The following is a 26880-nucleotide window of genomic DNA, read 5'->3' as shown; positions in this document are numbered from 1 at the left end:
GAAGGCGTTTGACATGGTCCCTCACCAAAGGCTACTGAAAAAACTCCACAGTCAGGGAATTAGAGGACAGGTCCTCTGATGGATTGAGAACTGGTTGAAGACCAGGAAACAGAGAGTGGGTGTCAATGGGCAATTTTCACAATGGAGAGGAGTGAAAAGCGGTGTGCCCCAAGGATCTGTCCTGGGACCGGTGCTCTTCAACCTCTTCATAAATGACCTGTGAGGTTGCAGTGAGGTTGCAAAGTTTGCATATGACACCAAATTTTCCGAGTGGTGAAGACCAGAAGTGATTGTGAGGAGCTCCAGAAGGATCTCTCCAGACTGGCAGAATGGGCAGCAAAATGGCAGATGCGCTTCAATGTCAGTAAGTGTAAAGTCATGCACATTGGGGCAAAAAATCAAAACTTCACATATAGGCTAATGGATTCTGAGCTGTCTGTGACAGATCAGGAGAGAGATCTTGGGGTGGTGGTGGACAGGTCAATGAAAATGTTGACCCAATGTGCAGTGGCAGTGAAGAAGGCCAATTCTATGCTTAGGATCATCAGAAAAGTTATAGAGAACAAAATGGCTAATATTATAATGCCGTTGTACAAATCGATGGTAAGGCCACACCTGGAGTATTGTGTCCAGTTCTGGTCGCCGCATCTCAAAAAAGACATAGTGGAAATGGAAAAGGTGCAAAAGAGAGCGACTAAGATGATTACTGGGCTGGGGCACCTTCCTGATGAGGAAAGGCTACGGCGTTTGGGCCTCTTCAGCCTAGAAAAGAGGCACCTGAGGGGGGACATGATTGAGACATACAAAATTATGCAGGGGATGGACAGAGTGGATAGAGAGATGCTCTTTACACTCTCACATAACACCAGAACCAGGGGACATCCACTAAAATTGAGTGTTGGGAGAACAGACAAAAGAAAATATTTCTTTACTCAGTGTGTGTTTGGTCTATGGAACTCCTTGCCATAGGATGTGGTTATGGCGTCTGGCCTGGACGCCTTTAAAAGGGGATTGGACAAGTTTCTGGAGGAAAAATCCATTACGGGTTACAAGCCATGATGTGTATGTATTACCTCCTGATTTTAGAAATGGGCTATGTCAGAATGCCAGATGCAAGGAAGGGCACCAGAATGAGGTCTCTTGTTATCTGGTGTGCTCCCTGGGGCATTTGGTGGGCCACTGTGAGATACAGGAAGCTGGACTAGATGGGCCTATAGCCTGATCCAGTAGGGCTGTTCTTATGTTCTTATCATAATTTTTCAACAGATCATTTGTTCATACTCATTAAAACAGTGTTTGTAGTTACTATGTTTTTGTTGTTATTTTACAGCAGCCTACAGGAGAAAGATGAATTGGTAAAGGGCCAGGGTTCTTACCACATCCCTCCAGTGGGGCTGTCAGCAAGACTCACTGCCACATCCATTAGTCCTTCTACGCACCTACCATGCTGCTCATTTACACTACCCACAACCCCCGGAGCCTTCTAACTGCTGATCCTTGTTCTGGTTGGAAATGGAAAGAACAAACACCTATTTGTTCTTCACAATTGCAGAACAAACTTTGGAAATCAGGTTTCTTTACAAAAGGCTCTTGGATTATCATCCAGCTACAAGCTGATTCACATGATGGTTCTCTTATGTCCTATATGAATTGAAGTATACTTGTTTCATTTGATTCATTTGCCATGTGTCAAAGCTGCAACTTTGCATACTACCCCCCAAAAAGCAACAACTGTGCTGATGACCATGAGTATTGTTGGACCTGAAAAGGGGACCTAGAGACAAGACTACAATCAATACAATCATGTGTATGGATTCTCTCTACGCAAAAGAGAGTATTTGGCTACAGAAGGAAATCCAAATGTGCTAGAGAATCTGTCTCCAGACAAAAGGCATAAAGAAAATTAGTGTGCCTACATTAAATGCAGTTAAGAAAAAAACAAAACAAATAAGCAAATATTCCTATTAGAAGAAACTAGTATTTCAGTAAATCAAACCAAAAGCAAAAAACAACAAAAAAACTCATCAAATTCTAAACATGACTGAAAATATTCTTCCAAATATATGCAACAGACCAAGATTAATCAGCTTTCTACCATCTAAAGCTGTCACATAAAATTGCACTTCTTCTCATAACCAAACTAGACTTTCTATATAAATTACAGTGAACATCATCAACTCAGACACATTTCTACTAAGCACAGATTTATCTTCAAGCTAGTTATCCAATACTAACATGACACAGCTAATAAATTAAGACAGCTTTATGGGAGTTCAAACCTGAAAGCTGAAGTCTATGGCAAGTAATAAAGGCATTAAAATCATATTTGCCTTGGATAATCTAAAAACATGAATTTTATCATATCTCTGTGCACCCTCAGTTTTATATATTGTATCATCACAAGACTGTAAATGCAAAAGAATGCTCAGAATACTCATTTTGAGCCAAACACAGAAAACTCCTATCAATGCAGAAAACTATTATGGAGGAAAGAGAATATTTCCAAATACCTTTTGTCATACATCCTTCATTCCTAGAAGCTAGGATTGTATTATTGAATGCTTTCCTGAACTAATGTTTTCCAGTATGAACAACAAATGGCAGGAACTTGCAATCTCTTTGCCCTTTGACTTATCCCTGATTAAGTCTGGTCTAGGTGGACAGGAGGCCGCAGGTCAGAGATTGAGCACATTCTTTGCCTGCAGAAGGATGCATTCAGTCTCTGGCCTCTCCAGTTAAAAAGATCTCAAGCAGAAAGAGTGGGAAAGGCTCCTGACTGAGATCTTGAAGAGCTTCTGAATGAATTCTGTCTCAGACCATGGTCAGAGAGAGCGAGCATGATACAGCCACCTTGCTGAACTTAAGCAAGTCTACATCTAGTCAGGTCTTGGATGGGTAACTGAATGAAAATTCAGTGGACCCTGCCCTGAGTTCTATGATGGAAGGAATGTGGGGTATCAATGTAATCAATGATAAATACATTGATACCCCACATTGCTTCCATCATAGATGTAGGGCGCAATCCTAACCAATTTTCTAGCACTGAGGAAAGGGCAATACAGCTCCGAGGTAAGGGAACAAAGATTCCTTTACCTTGAGGAGGCCTCCGTGACTGCCACCGAACTGCAGGATGCAGCTTACACTCCATTGGCACAACTGTGTCAGTGCTGGAAAGCTGATAAGGATTTGGGCTGCAATCAATGATAAATACTGTGTTAGATGGAGCTGCGGTCCAACCCAGCATGGCAGTTTCCTATGTGAGCCCTTCAGCTCCATCCTGAACTGGCAACAAGCCTAACTATGTGTGCCTGTATTTGCTCATGCTGATCTCTTGTGAGCCTTTTCCTTTCCTTTCCCTCTCTCCCACTGTGGAAATGATGGTGGTGAACACCTCCAGGCATGGACTTGCCTTTCCTTTTTGATACACCACTCTTTTAAATGTATATCACTGGCACTATACAAATCAGAATCTTTCAAGGGGTGTGTGTTTTGATGCAGGCCTAGAAACGAAAGGAAAGCTCTTTGTATTGTCTTGATGTCGTCTTTAGCACAATCCTGTAAGGCAATGGTTCCCAAATTGTGAGTCATGGCTCCCAGGGAAGTTGTGGAAACCAGCCTGGGGGGGGGCCGTGGAATCCTCATGAAAAACCAGCTGCCCTATACAATATATACCGTTGTAGCCCTAATGGGGAGCCAAGGCTAATGGGCCAGTAAGTCAATGGAGCCGCCAGTCAAAAAAGTTTAGGAACCACTGCTGTAAGGTAAGCACTAATCCATTTTGCAGCTGGGGGGCTGCGGCTGAGAAGGACTGACTTGCTCAAAGCCAACTGTTGAGTTTGTGGTAGAGGTGAAGTACTCAACTGCTGTCCAGTTCTTAGGCACTATGCTAAATCAGCTTTCATATCACCACTTTGCCACCACCCATTACTAGAATTCCCAACCCCTTGATAAAAGCATGAAGCATCTGTAAAACCGTGCAGTGGGCGGCTGCCTTGTGTCAGACACATAGTCCCACTTGGCCCTTTATCTTTGGTCGGCAATACCAGTACTAAGTATTAAGGTCAACACAATGTGTCAGATAAGTCCTGGCGACACCACTACTAACTCTTCTGAGCTATCTTTCCACAGCACAAAATAGATGGAAAAGCCAGCTGTTTTTAATCTCCAAAGCCCCTGTACTTCTGTACTGTGAAACTAGCAGGCAACTAGCTAAAAGGAAGGGAGTAGCTTGCTGGGAGCAGACCCAGAATTAACTTGTTTGATCTTTCACATATAGCAAAGAGCTTTTCCTGTTCTTCGAAAACTCCTTCACACTGTCAGAGGTGACCACCACCGGACTTCTGTAGATGTTCTGCTGGAGATATAACAGCTCCATATACTTTGTTCTAAAGTTAGAGCATCTGAAAGAAACAATTGTGTGTGTTTTTCCTTTCCATAAAGGGCCCTTCCTGTTGGAAGCAGAAGGGAAACTGCTAGAATAAAGGCTTTCAACCTTTTCATTGCAAACAGTAGCCAGTTCTTAGATAACACAGATAGGAGCTTGGGGGTGAAAAAGCCCATAAAATCATCCCTACTTAGCTGGTGGATAAAATAGTGACTAATTACAGGAAATATAGACTCCTTATGTTGTTTCAAAGTATGGAATTTTACTGACACCAGACGGATGTTATACATAAAACAGTTTCAGAGTATTTTAGGCTATTATAAATTAGACAAAGTGAAGAGTCTCGGGTGTGTGTGTGTGTGTGTGTGTGTGTGTGTGTGTGTGTGTGTGTGTGTGTGTGTGTGTGTGTGTGTTTGTCTCAGTACCTTTGTATAAGGTAAGAAAGAAGTTCAAACAATTTCCAAACATACAATCTTGCTGTTGTTTAGGGGCTAACTACACGTTCCATGCTAACACATGCAAGGGTGCTCCAATGGCCTTTTTGGTTCTTTTTAAACACAAAACCATACATGACTGAGGAAGGGGGACTCCAAGTGTCAGAGGGGCTGTTGTTTCACTACCTCACACTGCGGAGGTTTCCGTGGCTTCTGTGGTTTCACCACTCCATACTGCCCCACCCATATGGTTCAAAATGGGTATTCGTGAGGGTAAATCACAGAAATAGAAACAAATGAGCTTTTTCAGTTTAGAAATGAGATTGGAGAAAGGCTTGAAGTTTTAACAAGTCAGCTTCAGAATTCCAGAGTAATACTCCCTATATTATTGATTTATTTTACTATGTAAAGTGCTCTGTTTACAAGAGCTACTCTTGTTGAAAAGTGGTACATAAGTATTTAATAGCAATAATATTCCCAACCTGAAGCCATAATCTGTCTCTCTCTCTCTCTCACTCACTCACACACACACACACACACACACACCACTATTATAATTCTTAGGCACCAAGACAAAAAAAGGGGAAAACTCCTCAAACATACATTTTTTTTGTCTTTATTTTGCAATGAAAATGGAACTTACAAAGAGGAGTTGGGAGGAAGTGCTTTGAGTCAAACAATCCCTTCTAAGGTACCCACCAGCAGCACAGTGCATACATACATACATAAGACCTTTATTGGCATAGATAACGGAAATACGAAACAACCACCAAACATTAAACATTCAGAACACACACATAATAAAATAAAACACTCGTAATCATCCAATACCCCCTCCCCCCATTCACCATAATATAGCGGAAGACCCAGAATTCCATCCTGCCAGAATCCCAGAAACAAAGTTGGCAACCCTGTCAAGAGAGTCAGTTTCCTCTATGGAAAGAAGAGTTTGTAATTTAAATGAATCCTCCCAGCCCTGCATTTTGTTCAGCAGTGGAGCCAGGTAGATCTTACGAAGGGTATCATGGAGTGGGCAGTAAAAAAATATATGATGTAATGTCTCCACACAATTCCTGTCACAGGTACATCTTCTTTCTGAGTAGGGAATGCCACAAAACCTGCCCGCTAGCAGAGCAGATGGAAAGGCATTGCATCTCGCAAGGGAGAATGCTCTGCGAGCCTGTGGGCACTGCAGATGATAAAGGAAAGAAGCCGGCTTCCCAAAGCTGACTGGGATGTGCAGGTGGAGAGGGGAGCAAATGGTGTTAGCTGCACAGAGTAGCTCTTGACGCTCAATATCGAGCAATCTTTCCTTGATAGTCCTGTAGGCTTCGCTTAAACCAATCATACCCAGGCTCGCTGTGTCTAGTCCTATCGATTTAAGCTTGGAGAGTAAATCCGCAACCTCCACAGGCAGTACTGGATCAGCCAGAAGCTGGTACATTAGCCCATACGGGGCAGCACTGAAGAGGATTGCAAGCCAAAATTTTACTGATCTCAACCAAGCCAATGTTTTGAGTCTAATAAAACCCACTTCAAGACACATAGCAGAATATGGAACACATCTGGGAAAACCCAAGATCCTCCGCAGGAAGGAGGCCTGTATGCTCTCAGTTGAATGATTCAAGGCCTTATACCAGATTGGACAGCCATGAAGAACTTGCAAGAGTACCTTAGCCTTGAATACCTTTAAAGCAGCCGGGACATATCTGTTGGAGCACAGTGTTATCACAATGCTTGGTGAACTGCCCAGAGACATAGATGGCAATCTCTGGGAGGTTCAAAAAATATATCACCAGAGCAGCCTGAATGGATCTCATAACCCATAGTTTTTCTCCTTTGAAAAAAAAGTGTGTACATGCTCCACCACCACTGTTGCTGTAGCCACCGCAACCACCTACCTGAACATAAGAATATAAGAAGAGCCCTGCTGGATCAGGCCAAAGGTCCATCTAATCCAGCTTCCTGTATCTCACAGTGGCCCACCAGAAGCCTTAGGGAGCATACAAGACAACAATATACCTGCATCCTGGTTCTACTCCTTTTCACCTGGCATTCTAAGGTAACCTACTTCTAAAACTAGGAAATTGCACATATGCATCACAGCTTGTAACCTGTGATGGACTTCAGAAATCTGTCCAATGTCCTTGTAAAGGCATCTAGGCCAGAAGCCAGTGTCACATCTAGTGGCAAGGGGTTCCATAGACTAATTACATGCTGGGTAAATAAATATTTTCTTTATTCTTCTTAAAGCACTTAGCTGCTCAGGGAAGCAGCAGTGGGAATGAGGCAATGCGATCCAGAGCTGCTTCATGCCTCCTTCCACTTATCTGCAGCTCCAGCACCACCCCCTTTCCTCCTTGTTTCAAACAGGGCCAGGCAAATAAGAGGTAGAGGTGGAGCAGCAGGTAAGTCAGTGGAAAGAGGCACAAAGGGGTTCTCCCTTCTTCTTCTTCTTCCCCCCACCTGCCCTTCTTGTTGGGAACGCAAGGAGGAAAAAGAAACAAAGCCAGGCAAATTCTGTTCAGTGGCATAGCTAGAGGACGTGCAGGTGTAGCAACTGCAGGTTGCCTGGGGGCAACAGTCCGGTTGCCTATCCATGCAATTGTGTCCCCCCTCCGTGATCGCTGCTTGTGCCTCTTGCAAAAAGTGCCAGAAAAACAGCACTCTTTGCAAGAGGGGCAGTAGGGATCACTGTCTCTGGCCACTTGTTCCAGGGGCTTAGGGAGTGACTGGGAGGTTTGGGGGGCAGGCAGGAGGGGGCTGGGGATGTGGGCAAGCAGTGGAGTAAGGGGAACAAGTGGCCAGAGACTTCAATTGCTGCTTGTGTCTCTTGGGTGGCAGGAAAGGGGGGCAGACAGTTGGTTTTTCTATTTTTCATTTTTTTTAAAAAAAAAAACAAACGTGAGTGTGATGTCACACCTGGAATTGACATCACTTCTGGGTGTGATGTGGGGGGCATAGCTTTTAACTTTGCCCTGGGCTCCAGGACAACTAGCTACACCACTGTTTTGACCATGTGAGAAAGCAAACAATCAAAACAGGATTGCTGTTCTGCTGCTCAGCCACTGTGGTTGCTTTCTCTGATGGTGCTGGAGGAAGAGGGGGGCTGCTGCTTCCTCAGCCTTCTTCCCACTCATTCTCAGAAAGTTAGAAGAGAATTGGAGAGCCGACTGAAATGGCTTGATGCGCAGAGAGCAGATATAGGCTGCAAGGCACCCCTTGTCCTTGTGCCACGCCCCCCCCCCAGTTGCTGCTTGAAACAAGCAATTTAAGAGTACAATCTACTCAGAAGTTCCATTATAGTTAATGGATCTTACTCCCAGGAAAATGTAGATAAGTTTGCAGCTTAAGTCAGACTCATGGCTAAGCCAGCCCTGAAACTCACCATGCCCTTAGGAGGTACCAACAATAAAGGTTTGGCTGCCTGTGAGGTTTCTAATAAACAGAAATGCATACTGAGTTGATTGGATTTAGTTTTCCTAGGACTTCAGCAGATAAGCTGTGGACCTGAACTAGCTTCTCTTTCCATAAAGTTTAAGAAGTACTTCAGTTGTTTTATTTTTTCCAGAACTGTGTGTAGGTGTGTTTTGCAAGGGTGTCTCTTAATGATAATGGTGACTAAGACTTGGGCTAAAAATAGTTATTTGATAATTTTAAAACTATGTGTTTTGCTATTTTTTTGCTTTTTGTTGTCAGAGGTTATATTATACACTCTGAAGAGCTTCTTCAAGCACAGAAGAGATCAGGGGCTTTTAAAAGCTTGTCTTCCATTTAAATCAGTTTTTTTTTTGTCCCCAGGGGTTTTCTTTAAATCGGAACACGGAGAAATTCACCGACATCTCTACATCTGTGAAAGAACCTTCTCAATTTCTTCATAATCTTTTTTGGATAAACTAGAAAGGGTTGCTGTTGATCTTGCAAACTATCACACATTTTGTGATCCTGCTTACAAGTAGTAGCAATGCTAGGGGGTTGTGGGTTGCACCGGCTGACACACACACAGAGGGGTGACACCACTACTGGTCAAAATTGTTAAAATCGAGCTATTTTCAAATAATACCATCATGGTATATATCAATCGATGCGTCATTTAGTGCAGAACGCAATGCAACAAACCACACAGAAATATCTTGATTCTATCAAAAGTTATAGCCAAAAAACTTGCAGGGACGGGGCAATGGTGCATCATCATGCCCACTGTCTGGGGCACAGCCCTGCCCACAGCATGGGAGGAGGTCCATCATGGGAGTGACATGCTGGCCTCCCACACCAGGTGACACAAACCCTTGTGACACCACTGGTTACAAGTATCTTGCTCAGAGAATTGTGTCCTGCTGCACTGAAAGAGCAGTTGTATTGATGGGCGCACCGGTGCAACTGCCACAATCAGGATTATTTTAGAAGAACATGAAATACCCAACTTCCAAAGCCTGAAAAGCAGAAACTACTTTACTGTAGTTTCTGACTTTTTTCTGACAGTTACTGACTGTCACCTGGAACCTGTGTTGCACACAATGGTCTGCAGAGATAATTGTCCTTAATTCAGTTATAACCATAAGAGAAAAATAGCCTTGAGATGACCATTGTTTGTAGCATGGCAAAATTACCTCTCTAACAGTGATTCTGGAATGCTTTTCTTGCTTAAACATAATTTATCAACCTATTTATATTCTGCTATGCCCCTAAGGGGCTCATGGTGGCTTGTATGCTGGATAATCTTTCACTGGGGTTGCCACCCCTCTAGGATTGGCTTGGTATCTCCAGGAACCAGCATCAATCTCCAGGTGACAACTGAAAGCAATCCTTGAGATTCTAACAGGGCCCCTAGGAGCTTCCAACATTACATATGTTGGAAAATATATCTGCAGGGATTGCTTCTCTCAGAGTTGGCAGTCCATAACCTGGGTTAATCTGAATCTGATCCCCTTAGCAGTGGCAGAAAGAATTCTGAATCAAATGCAAAACAGAGCGAAAACAAATCCTCTCCCATTTCCTTTTAAAATTACTTCCTGTGTGTAACAGAGAAAAAAACAGCAGCAGGAAAAGCAATACAGCCACAACATCATCTTCCAGGAAATCTTTTGTGATGTCATGAGGTCCATCTCTTTTAATCAGGTGCATCTATTGTTCCTTTGGCGAATACACTCACTGCAGATTGAACCACTAATTTCAAATTTATGTGTTTCAAGACATAAGAAGAAACTCTCAGCACCCAGATTACCTGTAAGCAGTCTAACTGTCAATTTAAACTTTTAATTAGCTATTGACCTCAACTGTTCACATTTCAGTTTTTCTGCATGAAGCCAAGGCAAAACTCTTCTGGAGGGCTTTCCGATTGACCTGAGTACTTCTGCTTCTTGCTTGAGCTGCTCTGATTAATGTTGCTACTAATTGGCTTCATGGGGTATATTTAAATATATGCAAGTGTACCACGTTAAAAAAAAAACTACCCTTAAAGCTAATTTTATCCTATATTTAATATGCTTAGTTTGCGTGTCACCTTTAGGGACATAACTGAGTGTGTGCTGAGTGCTCTGCTCTGTTGGATGAGCCATGAGGCCTGTAGCAGGAATATCTACCTGGACAGCATAAGCCCCCTTCACAAATTGTCACCCACACATTCCTCTATGAAGGGGTGGAGGGGCGGGTATGATGATTACACCTGCAAAACACTAGCCTTGCCAAAGATAGCCTTGCCTTCCAGCCACACTTTCTCCGTGATCAACTTTTATTGATCATGGGGAAGTGATTAGTACCCCTGAACACTCCAGAATGGCAGTCATGGGATTTCTCCCCATTTGTTGCTGCAGACAAACACTGACCACAGGAACAATGGGTCTTCATGCCTGCATTACGGATAGGGATAGGACTTTCCAGCATAATGGTTTTGCCCTCTTCCTTCCACCCCCAATGTGTATAGGAACACATAGGGGATAATCTGTGAAGAGGGCTACAGAATCTTCAAGATCTGGATTGTCATACCACTCACGAAGGCTGGCCATTGCTTCATCCCAGGTAGGAAGAGCTACAAAAGTCTGTTTGGGTTGGGATTTTGCATGGTCACAATGGGTGAAGGGCAACAGTATGTGTTCAGTTCAATGAGCTACAATTGCAAAAGCCAATACTAAAGGCAAGGCAATGTCTGTCTATATATTGCAGTCACACTTGATGAATTTACACACCACACCTGAATTCTGGCACAAGGTGTCCCTCAAAATTCTCTACTGCTATATTTAATATTGAGAGAAAACATCTTGGTAAAATCATTGCCAGAATATTTTTCAAGATTTCAGCTTTCTTTGTGCTTGGAAGGACCTCCTTCTTTAGAAAATACATTTAGTAATATGAATTGCAATCATCGTCCATTCTGTCCTTTCCCGGCCAAATTAATTTTATGGTACCAAACTAAACAACTTCTTAAAAAGTCAATAAAAAACAATGTTTTCTTCTTTAAAGAAGCAATGAAAAATATCCTGTCAATGGTGCCAAGTAATAAAGAGCTTTAGTCTGTATGGGACAATAAGTTACTAGGGTAGAAAAATGTCTGGCAAAAAAGAACACAGCTCTTGAGATAATTAAAGTGCTTTAGACCACTAGCCAATTGATTTTCTCCTTGTAAAGGTAGCTCAATTGAAATGTTCAGAATAAATCATGTGTTAAAATTATCTTCTAAAGTAAGAGCTGAGTGCATATTGATTAATAATTATTTGCACTAACAGACTCAACTAAGGCAATGCCATCAATTACTCTAAAAATCTGCGAGATCAATCACAATGGAATCAGAGTTAAAAGTTTCACTATATTTCTTCCTGGATTTTAGACCTGCAATTCAAAGCGACAGCGGTTTATATATGGGGTCCCTAAAGGCAGCCTGACTTCCGTGTCAGAAGCTCTGTTTTCCACCCAGGGATTTAAGGAAGATGGGACACTTGTTTCTGTCGTGCGTGAAAGCCCCACAAAAACTGTACTATTTTCAAAGTAACACAAATGCATAAGAAAACATCAGCTCAATCCCAAACGGTGTAGCCATGATCCAGGAAGACGGTGAAGAATTGCACAAACAAATCAAACGCAATGAGTTGACTTGCCCTTTTAGACTAGTTTAATTCATGAAAAATGTCTGAAAGGGTTCAATCTTGCCCTATGGATGTGTAACTGTATTCTCTCCACATGATAAGCATTTACTTTTCCAGGGTCCCTGATCTCTGAATGCACAGGCTCTTTTCAGCGCTTTACTATGAACAGACTGAGAGCAAAATCCAAAGTCCAGCTGAAATGTCTGCATGACTTCCTCTTTGCCGACGATGCAGCTGTCACTACCCACTCTGCCAAAGATCTCCAGCAGCTCATGGATCGTTTTAGCAAGGCCTGCCAAGATTTTGGACTGACAATCAGCCTGAAGAAAACACAGGTCATGGTTCAGGATGTGGACTCACCTCCCTGCATTACAATCTCTGAGCATGAACTGGAGGTTGTCCATGACTTTGTGTACCTTGGCTCAACGATCTCCGACACTCTTTCTCTCGATACCGAGCTAAACAAGCGCATCGGTAAAGCAGCTACCACGTTTTCCAGACTCACAAAGAGAGTCTGGTCCAACAAGAAGCTGACGGAACATACCAAGATCCAGGTCTACAGAGCTTGCGTCCTGAGTACACTTCTGTACTGCAGCGAGTCATGGACTCTTCGCTCACAACAGGAGAGGAAACTGAGCGCTTTCCACATGCGCTGCCTCCGACGCATCCTCGGCATCACCTGGCAGGACAAAGTTCCAAACAACACAGTCCTGGAACGTGCTGGAATCCCTAGCATGTATGCACTGCTGAAACAGAGACGCCTGCGTTGGCTTGGTCATGTCGTGAGAATGGATGATGGCCGGATCCCAAAGGATCTCCTCTATGGAGAACTCGTGCAAGGAAAGCGCCCTACAGGTAGACCACAGCTGCGATACAAGGACATCTGCAAGAGGGATCTGAAGGCCTTAGGGATGGACCTCAAAAAGTGGGAAACCCTGGCCTCTGAGCGGCCCGCTTGGAGGCAGGCTGTGCAGCATGGCCTTTCCCAGTTTGAAGAGACACTTTGCCAACAGTCTGAGGCTAAGAGGCAAAGAAGGAAGGCCCATAGCCAGGGAGACAGACCAGGGACAGACTGCACTTGCTCCCGGTGTGGAAGGGATTGTCACTCCCGGATTGGCCTTTTCAGCCACACTAGACGCTGTGCCAGAACCACCTTTCAGAGCGCGATACCATAGTCTTTCAAGACTGAAGGTTGCCAATACAATACTATGAACAGACACAGGTAGGGGCAGAGCCTGCCACATCAACAGTGTACCTACCCAATGAACGTATATGTATATGGCAACCTTCAGTCTCGAAAGACTATGGTATCGCACTCTGAAAGGTGGTTCTGGCACAGCGTCTAGTGTGGCTGAAAAGGCCAATTCGGGAGTGACAATCCCTTCCACACCGGGAGCAAGTGCAGTCTGTCCCTGGTCTGTCTCCCCGGCTATGGGCCTTCCTTCTTTGCCTCTTTGCCTCAGTCTGTTGGACAAGTGTCTCTTCAAACTGGGAAAGGCCATGCTGCACAGCCTGCCTCCAAGCGGACCGCTCAGAGGCCAGGGTTTCCCACTTGTTGAGGTCCATCCTTTGAAAATAACTCTTGTGAATCCTTTGCAAGGAATTTGTTCAAAGGTAAACAAGTACACATGAAGAATGCTACTAGGGACTCATACAGCAACAATTCAGCTCATCCAGTTTGTGCATACTGCATAGAATGACAATCTGTCAGGACCCACTGGAAATGTCATTAACCTGGATATGATGGTTGGCAACCTTCAGTCTCGAAAGACTATGGTATAAGCCTACAGCACCCGGTATTCCCAAGCGGTCTCCCATCCAAGTACTAACCAGGCCTGACCCTGCTTAGCTTCTGAGATCAGACGAGATCGGGCATGTGCAGGGTAATAGTTGCTGCTGATATGATGCGATGGCCGGCAGTGACATCATCAGGAAGGAAAAATTTTTAACACCCCCAGGGGCATGCTTACACTCACCCCTGCCCTCAGCAGCCTCCCGGGAATCGGAGAAGCCTGGTGTCAGCCTCAGCAAGGCTCTCCACACAGCAAAACCGGAAGTGGTCACAATCATATTCTGCAGGGGTCTGCGCTGCATGGAGAGCCTTGCTGAGGCTGGCGCCGGGCTCCTCCAACTCCTGGGAGGCTGTTGCAGGCGGGGGTGAGTGGAAGTGTACCCCTGCACCGTGATCAGAGGCGCGATCCAGGGAATCGCATCTGTGCCTTCCCCCTGCTCCCACCCCTTAAGGGGGCAGAGTCACAATGCCCTAGTTTGAGAACCACTATGGGTATGCCAAAGAGGTAAGCTGCACTGGTTTCAACTGAACTTTTTTTGACCAAGTGTATAAGACAGGATATACATTTACTCCATCAGGGTGTTGCAACCATTAAAAGTTTACTTTGTTGTTGCACGTGTACAAAGCTCACCATGGAGAGAAATATACTGAATCTATAAGATGCCTTGAAATGCCGCAGTACTTCTGGAGGAAATTTTTACACCACTTATTCAGTAAAGAATGGACTAAATGGCAATACAAGTAGTCATAAAAAGCACCGTATTTTTCGCTCCATAAGACGCACTTTTCCCCCCCAAAAAAGTGGGGAGGGGGAAGTGTGTGCGTCTTATGGAGTGAATACTGCAACGCTGCAAGCGTTCTCAGGGGCAGGAGAGCCGGGGCGGGACCTCGATCTCAGAGATCTCCCACAGGGTGATGCCCTGCTCCTGGCTCTGCTGCTTCGCCATCGGGAGGGGGGAGGCGCCTGGCGGAGAACAAAGGGGGCAAGGTCCTCATTTGCACAGGCGCCACAGGGGGAGGGCAGGCGGAGAACAAAGGGGGCAAGGTCCGCACCGGGGGCAAGATCCTCATTTGCACAGGCACCACAGGGGGAGGGCAGGCGGAGAACAAAGGGGGCAAGGTCCGCAACGGGGGCAAGGTCCTCATTTGCACAGGCGCCACAGGGGGAGGGCAGGCGGAGAACAAAGGGGGCAAGGTCCGCACCGGGGGCAAGGTCCTCATTTGTGCAGGCGCCACAGGGGGAGGGCAGGCTTACTTTAAAAGTAAGTTTTCCTCCTCTAAAAAGTAAGTGCGTCTTATGGTCAGGTGCATCCTATGGAGCAAAAAATACGGTAATTTTAAATGGACTCCGAGGCGTCGTTAGGGAGGTGTGGGGGGCTGCATGCCGGCTGACGCAGACATGACTTCTGACCAAAATTTTTAAAATCTTTGTATTTTTCAATAATACCATCATGTTATATATCATTTGATGTGTAATTTCATGCAGAATGAAATGAAACAAACCACATTGAAATATTTCTATTCTAGCAAAAGTTATTGCTAAAATTCCAGCAGGGGGCAGGGCAATGGAGCATCACCATGTCCATCACCCAGGACATTGCCCCACTCACTGAATGGGAGGAGGTCCATCATGGGGTTGATGTGCTGGCCTCCCATACCGGGTGATGCGAACCCTAGCAACACCACTGAATGGACTTGGCCAGTCTCTTATTGCCAAATTGTTTTCATGTCCCGAATTTCACAGAATTCTATATAATGAATACAACATGCAGCACAGTGAATGAATTTCAAAGAGCTTACCTGTCGAAAAAAAAAATAGGTATTATATTAGTTACATCTTAGGATGGCTTCACAAAGTTATTTTTATCATCACCAGATAAATTTGAGTACAGAATAACTGTTCCAATTATAGCCAAAACAAATGGTTGGCAACCTTCAGTCTCGAAAGACTATGGTATAAGTCTACAGCACCCAATATTCCCAGGAGGTCTCCCATCCAAGTACTAACCAGGCCTGACCTTGCTTAGCTTCCGAGATTAGGCACGTGCAGGGTAACAAGACCCACCAATATGAACTTTTAGGTGGCTTACCAAATTTGTATTGGCCTCTGCTTGGAATGTGTACTGCCCACCTGCTTCAAACAATGACTTCACGGTGAAAAAAAAGTCAATATCACACCTGGAAAAGTTTCAGTACTTAAATTCAGATGTAGTTACATTAGTGAAACACTTCTTCTCCATTCTGGATCACCGAGAGTGCAAAAGACTCTTGATTTTTTGTTGTTCGATGATGATAACAAGAAATAGATTATTAGAAATAGATCAGGCTATTGGTTGCCTGTGTTTCTAGAAATCTGATAATGAGAAATAGATCAGGCTATTGGTTGCCTGTGTTTCTAGAAATCTGATAATGGTGCTTAGAAATTTGACAGATTTACACAGTGGAGCCAAATATCTCATGAATATCAGGGAAGGTAATGCCTTCTTCCCTGCAGCCAGGAAGAAGATCATATCATCAAAGACACCAGCAAAAACATTATGAAAAGTCAAGATGGTTTATCATCTGTTATCATTCGGCCTAATCAAAAGAATAACCTGCTCAGTTGGGTTCATTGCCGTAAAATCTTTGGTTCTTTTTTTCTTAGCTACATATTGTCCAAGTTTCAGATTTATCCAAACCCAAACTAGCACTGCTGTAAATCAGTAGAAAACAATAGCCAATTTGATAAGTAAGCTAAACATAGTGGGCATGAGCTATCCAAAGTTAAGCACTTTTAAGTTGCATGACTTCAAGAGTATAATCCTGTCCTCCCACCCCCCTTTGGTTCAACAGCGTCAAAAACGGTGTGGGGTAGATCGGGAGACCTCAAAGGCAAAAGAGGATTTAAATTTCTTTATACCCCCATAAGTCTCCCACTCTGCAATGGGTCTCCTCCTCTCCATTCCGTCATCCTCCTGCTACCAGGAGGAACCAGGAACTGCTGACTGATCATCTCACCTGGTGAAAAGGTCCCAGGAACCCACAGTGCTCCCCAGTGACAAGAACATATGATGCTACCAGTCTGTATATTTAGCAGCACGAAATACAACCATCCCTATTCATCTCAGTGTAGCCTCCTTGGTGAATATTTGCATGCTCTCTCTCTCTCTCTCCTGTGAGCCCTCTTGGGACAAGGAACCAGTTTCTTATTTCTTTGCTGTGCAAACTGCTTTGACAACTTCTTTTTGTTAATACAGTCCAATCTTGTTGTACATGGATTTTTTATACACAGATTGGACTCAACACGAACGGCCACTGAGAAGGAATGTGCTGATCCCTGGAGAAGGGAAAAAATGCATCCCTTTAAAAGCAGTTTAAAAAAGAGTTATTACTGCTGTAGAGATACAGTCATGCAAGCGATCATTCCATTCTTCAGCTAAGCCAGGCAAAGGCAGGGGGTCCTTTGCATTTCTAATTGCTGACTGCCTCTCCACAGCAGTAAGAAAAGCTGTTTTTAAACCAAAGTTGTAAAGGGATGCACTTTTTAAAAATTCCTTTTATTTAACACATTTTATGGTATCAGCAGAGAGTCCCAGAATCAAACCCCTGCTGGATATAGAGGCACAACCTTATTCTACTATGAGCAACGGAGGGGCAAAAAAACCTGGAAGTGGGTCTTTAAATCTATTTTTCCACTGTTTTTTTCATGGATTTTTTTTTCCTCTGGGGTTCTGCCACTGGGGTATAATAATAATAATTATTATTCTGTCTATATACCAAATACAGGTCGTCCCTCCTTATCCACTGGGGTTCTGTTCCAGAACAACCTGTATTTGGTATATAGATAGAATAATAATAATAATAATAATAATAATAATAATAATAATAATAATAATAATAATAATAATAATAATGTACATTTTGTTTCCTCAATAAGATTTCCATCTGCCTTTAGGTCATAAGTCGTTAACTTGAGCAGCTAAGGCTCATACTTCGTGGCAAATACCTGACTAAACAGAAGTTAACAGAGAAAGTCAAGCTCACCTTGCAAGGAACACAAGAGACACTGGAGCCAATTAGGGAGAAGAAAAATTAGGTTGCCTGTATAATCTGTTTGCCAAGGTAACCAACAGCTTGTGTGGCACGTACATAAGTGTGGTGCCATATATTTCAAACACTATGGTCTGCCTACCGCTATAATGCATTATTGCATTATTATTAATATGAAAAGTATAAACTAGAGACAAACCAAGACATTTTGGTGCCTGAGGCAGAAGACCCAAATGCCGCCCCCATGATGATACAAGTATCATCATAAACTAAATAATTGACTATTTACTGCCCTTTAATGGCATGTCAAACCTGCTGCCTGAGGCAGGCCCCTTCACCCTGTCTAATGCTAGGGCCGGCTTGACGTAAATTCTGATGAAGAAACTCTCCAGGCTCTTCATAAGATAATGGAAATATCAATAAAGAAATGAACCTTCTCTGGCATGCAAACAAACACTCATCTCTAAACTGAGGCTCTGATTCTTTCTAGTGAGGCACCTCATATGAGTTCTAACACTACTTTATGTAGGTATCTTAATTAGAAGCCTCTTCCTCTAACACCAGTTTAATTTTATGCATTTTTACACTTCTAAGCATCCTGGTCGTGAAGATTGCTTATTTGCATTTATCTACACACAATTTGCAGAAACATGTTGAAAAAAGCTTAGAAAACCAAAGAAATTGCACATTCGTTCACTCCTCCAAGCCTTAAACAGATATGTAATCTGTGAACAGCCTCCATGTTTTCCTTATACGCTGTACTTATGAGTCTGCTGTGAATATTAGTGTAAGAAAAAAACCACGAAAACTCCAAAACAGTTTTCTCTACGGTGTATTAAAAAAATGAAAAAGTACTACACTGTCAGCTAGGAAAAGATAGTAGGTTTTACTTGCTTCTAACAAAGAAAAGTAGAGCATATTTAAGGAACCTGTTTTAAACTTGCATGCAACAATTCCCTTGATGGATCTCTCGTGCAAATACAATGTAGAAAGACAGTAGGCTTTGGAACTCCTGATCCGTGATCCCCAGAATGAAATATTCCCAAAGCAAGAACTGGGTGACGCTTCCCCAGGGCCTCTTTTCTTGTGATTGTGGAAGACATCCATTTACAATGAACACAACATTTCAGAGTGCTTAGGTCATAAAAGGCCCTGTGAATGACCTGCAGCTCACATGGACTGCTGTTCACAGGATGAGATGAGCCCCAGAAATGGGTCCCTAGTGTATTATTTATATAACACCATCCATATACACAGAGTGAACTCCAAAAGGTCACAGAGACATCAGAGAAACAGCAGTGGAAGGGAAGGGAAGTCAATGCAGGAAAAGACTGGGGAAGAATATGTGATTATCACGTGTACTTACTTAGACAAGGTTACAGTGTGGCAAGGCAGTGGCGTCGCTAGGGGGGTGTGGGAGGTGCAGGCCACACTGGGTAACATGCCCTGGGGGGTGACGCGCTAACATCACGGTTTTAGGAGCTACTGTGTCATGCCATACACCATTGGATGCAGAATGACCAGCGGAACACAGTGCAAAAAACCCCACTGAGATAGCTCCTTTCCTTCAAAAGTTATGGCCAAAAAACCAGAAAGAAAAAATGCATGGAGTCCTATGGAAAGTGAAAGTGAGCCGTATCGCGTGTTTACTCGTGAGTAGGCGTACTTGCCATAGTCCGTCGGAAAGGGCAGGCTGAGAGGACTCCAACGACACCAGAATGGTCCCAATCCAGTAAATGCAGCTCCCCAAAACACCCGAGAAGGAGGTCCCTATTCAGCCCTATGGAAAGCAAGTGAAACCACGTGGTTGCGTTTACTCGTGAGTAGGCGACCTTGCTTTGCTCCATCCAAAAGGGCAGACTGAGAGGACTCCAATGTCAGAATGGTCCTGATCCAATGACTGCAGCCCCAAAAACACCTGAGGTCCCTCCCCCCAGCTGCGAGTGTATGGAACCCTATGGGAAGCAAAGCAGCCTCACGTAGCGTTGACTCGCGAGTAGGCAGACGTGCCTTGGCTGGTGGTCAGGCCAGGCAAAGCATGTGAGGACACCAGAATGGTCCCAATCCGATAAGACTGGAGTGCAACAAAAGCCCCAGAAGGCAGCCTCCCCCCCCCCACTAGAAAGGACGAACAAAGAGGCTTGAACTGGTTAGAGGAATGTTTTCTATTTTGCACTTGCAGTGTCCCTCACAGCCCAATCCTACCCACACTTTCCTGGGAGTAAGCCCAATTGACTCTAATGGACTTACTTCTGAGTAGACAGGCATAGGACTGGGCTGTCAGACTTGTAAAGCCAGGTGGGTCTTTGTATTGATGTGCTTGAAATAGAAGGACTTTAAACTGGGCACTGGGGAGGGCTGAAGATCTCATTGATTCTTTTGGGGGGGAGTTATTGTAGGCAGACTACAGAGAAAATTCACTTGGTGGAACAGGGTTAGCTCCTCCTTATTTAAGTATTTCTTTTATTTTAACTTAATTATTTATAATTATTTATTTTAATTGGTTGATGATGTCACTTCTGGCCATGACATCACTTCCAATGGGTCCTGGACACATTGTCATTCTAAAAAGTGGGTCCCAGTGCTAAAAGTTTGAGAATAAGCTGAAATAAGTTGTTAGTAAGTTGACACGGGCATGTGTGTGACTCTGCAAGTTTTCAAAATCACTAAAATCAGAATCTGGGAGAATAATACCATCATGTTGTATATCAATCAATGCGTCATTTCATGCAGAATGCAATGAAACAAACCACATTGAAATATCTGTGTTCTATCAAAAAGTACTGCCAAAAAACCAGTGGGGGCGGGGCAATGGTACATAACCATGCCCACCATCTGGTGTGTTGCCCCGCCCACTGCATGGTGTGACACGCAGGCCTCCACACCGGGTGATGCGAATCCTAGCGACGCCACTGTGGCATGGAAACTAGGATGTTGGGCTAAATTGTTCACAAAAAGGTGAAAATGACACCATTCAATCAGGAGAAGCAGCCCAAAGAATTTCCAATTGTAAGACAGTGGATAAGAAGTCTCTCTGCATCCTATCAAGGTTTTGAATGGGAAGGATCCAAGCAAGGGCCAAGTACTTGTTGTGCATATGCCCTATTTGTGACGTATTTTGTTGAAAAACACATTTCCATACCAAGAAGAGTACATACACCTGAAGTTCACTGGCTTACTGGAAGGCACACCACTTAAATTTGATGTTAGTTCTCATCTTAGAAACACCAGTTGCAAGAACTACAAATGGAAGTTTACATTAGCATAATAGTGCAGGGGAGCAGGCATTAAGCACAAATATATTGGCATGCAGTGTGAGGAAAAGGTAATACAAAAACAAGTTAGCACTGTTAATTGACTCACGGCAAATATAAAATTAATTGCACGCCTTAAACACACGTATTTGCAGGAGAGGCACTACCAAGCAGCACATTAGGGGGATGCAACTGGAGCTCAGGAGTAGAGTAGCTACTTTGCATGCACAAGGTCCTGGGTTCAATTTCTGGCATCTCCAGGTAGGGCTGGGAAATGCCGTACTTTTTTTCTGAAACTAGGAGAATTGCTGCTAGCCAATGGAGGTGATACTGAGCTAGATTGGGGATGGTCTGATTCAGTAAAAAGCAGCTTTAAATGCTTAGAAAAGAACAGACAAAATGTTTCATAAATGGAAATTGTCTATGCACAAGGGATGTGCTGGTTTTGAATAACGCCACACTCCAAATACAACTCCCAAAGCAGAGCCTCTTGAGGAAAGACTATTCCCTGTTAAAGTGTGAAGCATCAGGTATTTCTGGGAAAGATTAGCCAGAGGATTAAGGATTACGGTGGTATATTCATGCATTTTCCATTCAAGCGCATTCCGTCTTTCAAGCATGTGCCCTTTTCCTTTTCTATAGACTATTTTTCCAAATGAATATTACTGTGATCACAGGCATTGCCTGTATCTGACAACAGGTACAGCTCGTTAGCCAGCTGATTTTCTTACACTTGGACTTAACTGTGACAAAGTGGAAGGTTTTAACCTACTAAAAGCAAAACCACTAACAGATCCCAAGACAAATCCTGCCTTAGATTACATCAGTTTTAGGAGCAAGTGGTGAAATGTGGGTAGCTCAGGATAAAATGAACCATTACTTCCTCATCCAAAATTGGGAAGTCACGAGAGAGAGAGAGAGAGAGAGAGAGAGAGAGAGAGAGAGAGAGCTGTTGTGTTTCCTAATTTTGAACCACAAAAGGAAGTTCTAGGAAATAGCCACAAATATGTTTTGCTGAAATAGACATATGTTCCAGTTGAAGGCAACGGTATTTTTTAAACAACCAAAAGAGAATAGTCTGTCCCTTTCATTATATTCCATTTGCAGAAGATTGCTTGACAGAGAAGGACATAACCCTGGAATCATGTGAATTTAACTGCCAAAGGAAACAAAAGCAAACCAACACATCACAAAGCTACCTGGAGATAAAGCAACTGCCTGGCTTCTTTTAAACAGACCCCAAAAGACTGTCAGCTTTTTGCCTCAGATGCTGGTTTGTAAGCTCAGCCTAAATGAACAATTTGATCACTCTTCTATTTTATCATAATCATTATGTAAGGAAATACAGCATAATGGCTAACCACCAAACAGGACATGACAACACGTTTGCTCAGAAATGCTTGAATTTTTCTCCCCCTTGTAAATAGGAGCCAAGAGGATCCCCAGATCAGGAGTGGACTAGAGACTTTTCTGTACTTGTGTTAGCTCAGAAGATGAACAGATTTGTGCTGAGTGTAACAAGAAAAAAAAGAAAGAAAAAAGATTCATTACAAAAGTAAAATAAGGTGAGCGAAAGAGAGCTCACTCATTTCTGGTTCAGATTTTATGAATTTCAAAAGGTGCAATGCCTCTGTGCCCTTGTTGTCATCCCTCATACCAAGATAACAACTCTGGCCCCCTTCACAGAGTTGTTGTGAGAATTACTGGTGTATACGAAGCACTTTGAACACTTTAAGGCAGTGGTTCTCACATATTTAGCACTGGGACCCATTTTTTAAAATGACAATCTGTCATGACCCACCAGAAGTGATGTCATGACCGGAAGTGACATCATCAAGCAGGAACATTTTTAACAATCCTAGGCTGCAATCCTACTGACACATACCCAGGAGTAAGCCCCATTGACTATCATTGTTAAAAGAATATACATAGTAGCCTGTTAAAAGTACAGGTCTGTAACGTTTCCCCAAATGCAGTCACAGACAATGGAAGCATCAAGTATAATATATATATATATATATATATATATATATATATATATATTGAAATGAATGGGGACCCACATGAAATTGGCTAGTGATCCAGCTAGTGGGTCCCGACCTAGAGTTTACAAAACACTGCTTTAAGGTACTACATACATCTTTTTAATCTAGGATTACTATTACCCATGTGTATCTTACTCCTCCCCTTACTTCAAGGTAAGCCACCATGGCCCCTAATGGATCTCAGGCAGATCACAGGCAGATCATCTCCCCTTCTGGTCCCTCCCCCAATTCTCGGAGGCCTGGTGGTCTTGGCAGTGAGTCCCTGGATCTGAAGCTGATGCTTTTGAATGCCAGGTCGGTGAATAATAAGACCTGTATCATCCAGGATTTGATTCTGGATGAGAAAGCCGACCTGGTATGCATTACGGAGACCTGGTTGGACACGGAGGGAGGCGTTAGTCTCTCTGCACTTTGTCCACCAGGCTTCCAGGTGTTGCAGCAGCCAAGATTGCAGGGACGGGGAGGGGGAGTTGCAATGGTCTATCGTGAGTCCATCTCCCTCACCAGGGGCCCTATCCAGCAGTCTGCTGGGTTCGAGTGCCTGCATGTTGTGTTGAGAGGACCAGACAGGATTGGGATTCTGTTGGTGTACCGCCCGCCCTGCTGCTCAACAGTTTCCCTGCCTGAGCTGACTGGGGTGATCTCGGGTGTGGCATTGAAGGCCCCCCGCCTGTTAGTGCTGGGGGACTTCAATGTTCATGCCGAGGCCCTTGCGGTAGGTGCAGCTCAGGATTTCATGGCTGCCATGACAACCATGGGCCTGTCCCAGAAGATCTTGGCCCCGACACATACTGCAGGACACGTGTTGGACCTGGTGTTTACAGCTGGGCACGGGGGCAGTGATCTGGATGTAGAGGAGCTCAAGATCACTCCGTTGTCATGGACAGATCACTTCCTGGTAAGGTTTAGGCTGGTTGCGACTTCCTACCTCTGCAGAGGCGGGGGACCGTTTTCTATGGTCCGCCCCCGGAGGCTAATGGATCCTGAAGGTTTCCTGAGGGCTCTGGCGGATTTTCCCACTGCCGAGACTGGCACCTCATCTGAGGCCCTGGTTGACCTCTGGAACGGGGAAATGTCCAGGGCTGTGGATGAGATTGCTCCGGAGCGACCTCTGCCACATCGCAGACTCGGAGCGGCTCCTTGGTTCACTGAGGAGCTGCGAATGATGAAGCGGCAGGGCAGGCGTCTAGAGCGACGGTGGCAGAAAACCCGTGATGAATCCGATCGGACACCGAGTAGAGCACATTACAGAGCCTACTCCGTGGCGGTGGTAGCAGCGAAGAAATCATTCTTCTCTGCTACCATTGCATCTGCTGATAGCCGTCCAGCAGAGCTGTTCCGTGTGGTGCGGGGCCTCCTCCATCAGGCCCCGCCAGTGGACCAGGAGGAATACACGGTCAGCCGCTGTGACGTGTTTGCGCAACATTTTGCAGATAAAATCGATTGCATTCGTTACGACTTGGATGCCACATTGACAATGTCTGATGATGTCCCCCTGGCAACTGCTTGTCCAGTGTTGTGGGATTCTTTTCAGCTTGTGCAGCCTGAGGATGTGGACAGACTCCTTTGGAGTGTGAGGCCGTCTGCCTGCCTGTCTGACCCTTGCCCAGCTTGGTTGATAAGAGCTGCCCGGGGTGGACTGGCTGAGTGGACGGGGAGGGTGGTCAACTCTTCTTTGGGGGAGGGGACATTGCCACCTGCTTTGAAGCGGGCGGTGGTTCGCCCCCTCCTGAAGAAGCCCTCCCTGGATTCCACTGTGTTGAACAACTATCGGCCAGTCTCCAACATCCCGTTTCTGGGCAAGGTAATTGAGCGGGTGGTGGCGGCCCAACTCCAGAGGGTCTTGGATGAAGCGGATTATCTGGATCCTTTTCAATCTGGTTTCAGGCCGGGCTTTGGGACGGAAACTGCCTTGGTCGCCTTGGTGGATGACCTACGCCAGGGACTGGACAGGGGGAGTGCGCGTCCCTGTTGGTCCTGCTGGACCTCTCGGTGGCTTTCGATACCATCGACCATGGTATCCTTCTGGGCCGATTGGCCGAGCTGGGAGTTGGAGGCACTGTTTTGCGGTGGTTCCGCTCCTACTTGGAAGGTCGGTCCCAGATGGTGGTGCTGGGGGATGCCTGTTCGACACCCTGGCCATTGAGGTGCGGGGTGCCGCAGGGTTCAATTCTGTCCCCCATGCTATTTAATATCTACATGAAACCGCTGGGTGAGGTCATCCGGGGGTTTGGAGTGGGGTGTCATCAATACGCTGATGACACCCAGCTTTATCTCTCCTTTCCTCCAGACTCCAGGGTGGCGGTTGAGGGCCTGGAGCGCTGTCTGGAAGCAGTGAGGATCTGGATGGGGGCTAACAAGCTGAAATTAAATCCGGATAAGACAGAGGCTCTCCTGGTTCGGAAATCCTCGATGCAGGTGCTGGATTATCGACTTGCTCTGAATGGGGTTGCACTCCCTCTGAAGGAGCAGGCCCGCAGCTTGGGGGTCCTCCTGGACTCGCAGCTGCTCCTGGATTCCCAGGTGGCGGCTGTGGCTAGGGGGGCCTTTGCTCAGCTGCGGCTGGTGCGCAGCTGCGTCCGTACTTGGATCGTGCAGACCTGGCCACGGTGATCCATGCTACGGTGACATCGAGGTTAGATTATTGTAACGCGCTTTATGTGGGGCTGCTCCTGAAGACGGTTCGGAAACTGCAATTAGTGCAGAATGCGGCGGCCCGTGTGGTCACTGGAGCTAGGCGGTTTGACTCTGTCAGCCCGCTTCTCCGGGGGCTGCATTGGCTGCCCATTCGTTTCCGGGCCCAATTCAAGGTGCTGGTTTTGACCTTTAAAGCCCTATACTGCTCTGGGCCAGGTTATCTTAGAGATCGCCTACTTCCGCACAATCCGGCTCATCCTCTTAGGTCATCAGAGAAGGCCTTTATACAAGTGCCGCCGCCCAAGGAGGTTCGTGGGGCGGCGGCAAGAAATAGGGCCTTCTCAGTAGTGGCACCAACATTATGGAACTCCCTTCCCCTTGACTTGAGAATGGTTCCCTCTCTTGAGACCTTTCGGCGAGGCCTGAAGACCTTGTTGTTTAACCAAGCCTTCTGACGTTATGGCCTTTTTAACATCTTTTATATATCTTTTAGTTGCTTTTTTACAGGCCCGATTCCTCTAAGAACTGCTGTTTTATGCTCTTTTATTCTGACTTTTATCTGACTACTGTTTTTATAGGTTCTGCTAATGTGTTTTTTAATATGTTTTTATCTGGGTCCCTTTGGGGAGAAGGGCGGGATAAAAATAAAGTTTTATTATTATTATTATTATCTCCTCAAACTTGTGCTACCTCAGGAGGTGTACAAGTCTGAGGCAAATGGAGCGGCTTCAAGCTGCTAGGGGAACAGTGTTGGGATCCGGCATAACAGCTGGTCCCAGCCCCACCTCCTGCTCACAGGAGATTTGCATTGGGGCACTTAAAGCCCCAGTACCGTTTGCCCAGCCTCCTTTGATGGGCTCGAGGCAGAGGTGGGAAAACTGAGGCAACTGATTGGCTGCCAAATCGGTTGCGGCACGGCATGGCTGTTGCTGGGGCCAGCAAGGTCTCCCAGCTTCAGTCCATGCCTTTTCAGCAAGCCCCGCCTGCCCAACCTATGTCCAGTCTGAAAGTAGCTGGTTGCTCCATGTAGGGGCCGGGTAGGAATTTTTGGCTGGTAACCTGACTGGTCGAGGTTATTGGTTTTTTCGCCTACCCTGGACTGGCATTTGGGTGTCGTGTTATAGATGTAGTTATTTAAAGGTTTCCCTTGGTGGGGCAGGTGGCATGCTGGGTGGCTAGCCAGGAATAGGGGTGGCATGCAAGCAAGGCAAGCAAGGTCAGGGGGT

At 45.0% G+C, this 26880-nt stretch overlaps 1 protein-coding gene and 1 pseudogene across 4 annotated transcripts in view; both read right to left on the bottom strand.

Moving 5' to 3' along the window:
* PARD3 (par-3 family cell polarity regulator) overlaps positions 1–26880 on the bottom strand; it is a 647691-nt gene that overhangs the window by 65574 nt on the left and 555237 nt on the right. The gene's annotated exons all lie outside the window — the stretch shown is intronic.
* LOC136654697 (5S ribosomal RNA) lies at positions 13679–13798 on the bottom strand (annotated as a pseudogene).

This window comes from Tiliqua scincoides, chromosome 5 (assembly GCF_035046505.1).
Source record: "Tiliqua scincoides isolate rTilSci1 chromosome 5, rTilSci1.hap2, whole genome shotgun sequence".
Classification (NCBI taxonomy): domain Eukaryota; kingdom Metazoa; phylum Chordata; class Lepidosauria; order Squamata; family Scincidae; genus Tiliqua; species Tiliqua scincoides.
Note: the sequence above shows the minus strand (reverse complement) of the source record. Positions and strands in the feature narration are given on the sequence as shown.